Below are 4,229 nucleotides of genomic sequence, written 5' to 3'. Positions count from 1 at the left end.
CTGAAGTTTTGTGTAAGAGGACTGTTGGCCCCTTACTAATATTCAGTAGGTTTTTTTGGGTTGGCTAGCTCACAGTACCAAAAGGAAGGGAAAGGGTCGATGGGAAATCAGGACTCTGAGACTGACAGTCCCCAGGAACAATGGGGAGTGGTCAATGCTTCACTTCAGCCTGACTGACAGGGTGGGCAGGCTAATGCGGGAGTCAGGAGGCCAGACAGGTCCCATTGACCGTGTGAGCTTGAATTGCCTGGAACAGACAGAGTGGAGCTGAGCTAAGGAGAGAGCAGGGGCTCGATCTGAGCTGGGGAACAGAGCTGTGCTACCCAGAGAGAACCAGAGATGCAGCCCAGGAAGCAGGTCAGTGCTGAGAACAGAGTTACAGAAGCAGAGAGCAGACCTGTGCTGGGAGCAGAGCTGTAGCAAGCAGGGCCAGAGAAGCAGCCCAGGGAGCTGGAGGTAGAACAGCAGCCATGCTGAGGCAGAGTGGAGCTGGAGCTGGGGCTGGGGCTGAAGCAGTCCAGAACTGGGTGTAGTGAGCAGCTGGGGAGAGCGAGGGGCCAAGCACAGGGAGACCTCCCCAGCCGAGAGGCCTTGCAGGCCAGACTTGGAGGGGGATCGTAACCTCAACAGGACAGGGGCTATGCCGGGAAGAAAGGTACTGCCACCCAGAGCCCAAAGGCGTGTGGCCACTGCCAGAGCAAGTGTCTGACCCACAGCCTCCCTGCAGCACAGTCAGGGCCTAGACAGGAGGTCTGGGACGTGTGAGGAGCAGACTGAACTTCCCTTACATTCCAGAGACGCTGGTTGTGATGTCCCTGTGCCACAGAGCACAGCCCAGAGTGGGGACACTCAAAGCCCCTGCCTTAAGTGACCACAACAAGGTTGGGGGTTGAACCCCTCAGGAATCCTGGGCCCAGCCTTGTTGGGGTTATGAGGACTCTGCCACATGGGAGATTGGAAGGGGAGCCTTGAGATCAGGCAGGACTCTGGGAAAAGGAGGTGAGACTGAGGACTCAGATCCTTTCACTAGCCCATTTCACTGGGGTAGTGTATAAGCCAGGAAAGTTCCCCATAACAGCGGGACCATTCCCCTGTTTACCTATGCAGGAGTAGCTGTTCTCAGCATTGCAATGCCTAACTTAATTTACAGCTTAACTCACATTTTCAGAAAGGATTTTGGCACCTAGGAGCCAAAATCCCACTGATAGTTGATGGGGCCTTGACTCTGAAGTGCCTAAATCCCCTTTAAAAATGAGATTTAGGCTCCTAAATCATTTAGCTGTTGCAACAGTAAGTGAAACAACACCTAAATATCTTCAAAAATCTTCACCTAAGTTTGATCTTTTTATTTTATTGTAATTATTTTATTTTAATTATTTTATCAGTAAAATATCTGAAGGTATATTCATATTTTCATGTGCCCCATCAAAATCCTTTCAAAGGCTGTCATTGACTTCCATGGGATTTGGAGGAATCCCTGTCTTCATAGGAAAGTTTTGTCCCTGGGCCAATAAAGTCCCATAGAAATTCGGCCAAGCCGTTTGCAGACCACAGAGAAATAGACTGTCCATCTTCTGTAGGGAGGTGTAATTTTAGATCTTCATTACCATGCTGTTTTTCATCAACCATGTCTCCTTAACTTTGACCTCACAAACTCTCCATGAGATACACTATGCACTATAATCCCATGTGCTGTGCATGCATCATGGAAAGGTCTTCAGAGACCAAGGCTCAAACAGTCGCCAAGGCAGATAAAAGGTCTCTGCCTATGTTCAAACATCTGGCTTTTGAACTGAATTGAAGAGACAAAGCTCTGCTCCCCAGGTAGGTGGGAAAGCAATTTTGTTGTTTTTTCAAATGGGTAAAAGTTTCTCAGTTCTGACTCTATTATTGAGACAATGAGTTTCACGGCTACCACATTCAGGGCAACAAAAGTTCTGGGAGGGATAGAAAACCTCATGTTTCAGGGATGAAGGCAATCTCTAACTATAGAGACCACTGGGGAGGCAGATTATCTGACATCTGCTTCATGCAGAAAGCATCCTGTACTGGCCTCTGTCAGAGACAGAATACTACGCTATCTGAACCTCAAATCTGACTGACCTGGCAATCCCAGTGTTTCTAATAGAAATCAGTTAGCATGAGTCTCCTCTCGCTGGCAGCAGCAGCAATCAGGGGCCAGCTTCACACACATCCGATCAGTATCTAGCCACTACTAGGTGGAAGAACAGGAGGCGTGGATGGTTTAAATGGCTGGGAATGTGATACGAGAATCAATCAATGATTCGAGTGCATGCCATGTCCCTCTATTCACCTAACTTTGTTTTCATTACTCAGGGATTTGGTGGCCACTGTGAGTTAGAGTGCACCTGATACTATTCAAGTGCAATATCAGATGGCTCCGGTGTATCAACACTTAAAACCAGGTGTTGTGCTTATTAGGAGACCAGGACCACACATGGCAGTTAATGCTCGCTGGTGCAAACTCAGATCTGTGGAACTGATGGCATGGGACATGTGCTTATGAATCACTTTCTTGATGAAAAAAAATCATTTCAGAATTTTTATTTCTGAAAGGGATCATTCAACAAGTTGCTTGGAAAAGTTTGCAGCACTTGGTGCTTGTTTATATTTGAACAATGTTGCACCTCGCTGATTCTTATCAAAGCAAGCGAATGACCATCCCAGGGTGTTACAGACCAGTGACACTGTTCAATACCAGCACACTTATTAAAGCAATAATGAGAGAGAGAGAGAGAGAGAGAGAGAGAGAGAGTTCTAGAACACTGTGAAGAATGGCACTTGATAGGAAGAAGTACGTGTGGCTTCTATAATATCATAATGCCTCTCAACATTTAGCAGAGTGTGTGTGTGTAAGAAAGAGAGAGAGAGAGTCAAGGAAGAGGTCGACGACAGGAGTACATCACATGTATTTGGATTGCCAAAACGAACTTGATAAAGCCACTCACCAGAAGCTGTGAAGGAAGCTTAGTTTTCTGCCATGGATCGAAATGGCAAAAGGTTAGCAGGTTAAATTTAATAGTGTTTTGAACCCATATAAATGAGAAGGGGAAACAGCCCCACTGATTCCAGTGGAGTTACTCCTGATGTATACAAGGAGGTTTGAGAGAAGAGCGAGCCCCATTAAAGAGAGCAAAGCCTGCAGCAAGGATTTTCAGAGATGAAGCACCCAGTTCCTGGCCGATTGCTTTGAAAATCCCAGTCAAAGTGGTGTTATTTGCAGAATGTTCTTGTCTTCAAGACAAGGGCACTGAGGAGACAAAGGTAACAAATGATCTTGTTAATCAGATTTGATTGTCAAGGAAATGTAAATTCTGGGAAATGAACTCTAGATTTGCATTTTCCATTTAATAGTTTGTTGGGGGTGGGGTGGGAGGGAAGCAACCTGCAGAGAAACCATAATTTTTTTTAGCATTGATGTCAGTCCCACCAGGTTTCCGAGTAGCAGTGTCAACCGGTCATTCCAGAGTAACTTTTGAGTCCTCAGCATGGGGCAAAGCATTACTTCCATTGATATCAATTGAAAAGAGAAGCAAATCTGCCCTGCTAAAGAAAAGATCATCTCTTTAAAAAGAACTCATTGTTGCTCAATGGCACGGGAACTTCCAGGCATGAAATCTCCTGAATCTATCTATCTATCTATCTATCTATCTATCTATCTATCTATCCTGCGATCAGTATAAGTCTAACATACACTACACATCTGTGGCTGAACAATACAGTCCCTTCGTGCCAACTTCTTTCTCCAGATACGCATAATCTCAGCTCTTTATCAGTGCTTAGAAGTGGCAGACATTTACTATGAGACAGGAAACATTGATTGATCCCTGTTAAAACAGAATAGGGAAAGACCATTCTGAGCATCATTGGAACCTATTCTCTGCCTATTTTTAGCTTAATTGGCAAAAACTGCTCTTTCTATTACTTGCCTGGAACCTTTGAAGACCCACCACCTTCATTGTGGCTGCGGGGATGAAAATGATTGGCCCTATAAGTAGTCCTTGATAAGCAAACCTTCTTATCCCTCCATCCCCAGCCCCAGCCTGAATATGGGAGATTTTACTGCACTCTGTTGAAGATACGATGGTGGGGAAGTTGGAACCTTTTGCGATGATGAGGTTGAGGGTGGAATTTGGAGAAGCACAGGCTGGGAGGCTGGTCTCCCCACCAGCAGAGAGTTAAGCATATGGCGCATTATCTGTGGTGCA

The sequence above is a fragment of the Gopherus flavomarginatus genome, chromosome 11 (assembly GCF_025201925.1).
Source record: "Gopherus flavomarginatus isolate rGopFla2 chromosome 11, rGopFla2.mat.asm, whole genome shotgun sequence".
NCBI classification, from domain to species: Eukaryota; Metazoa; Chordata; order Testudines; family Testudinidae; genus Gopherus; species Gopherus flavomarginatus.
The sequence above is the reverse complement of the archived record's forward strand: the minus strand, read 5'-3'. Positions refer to the sequence as shown.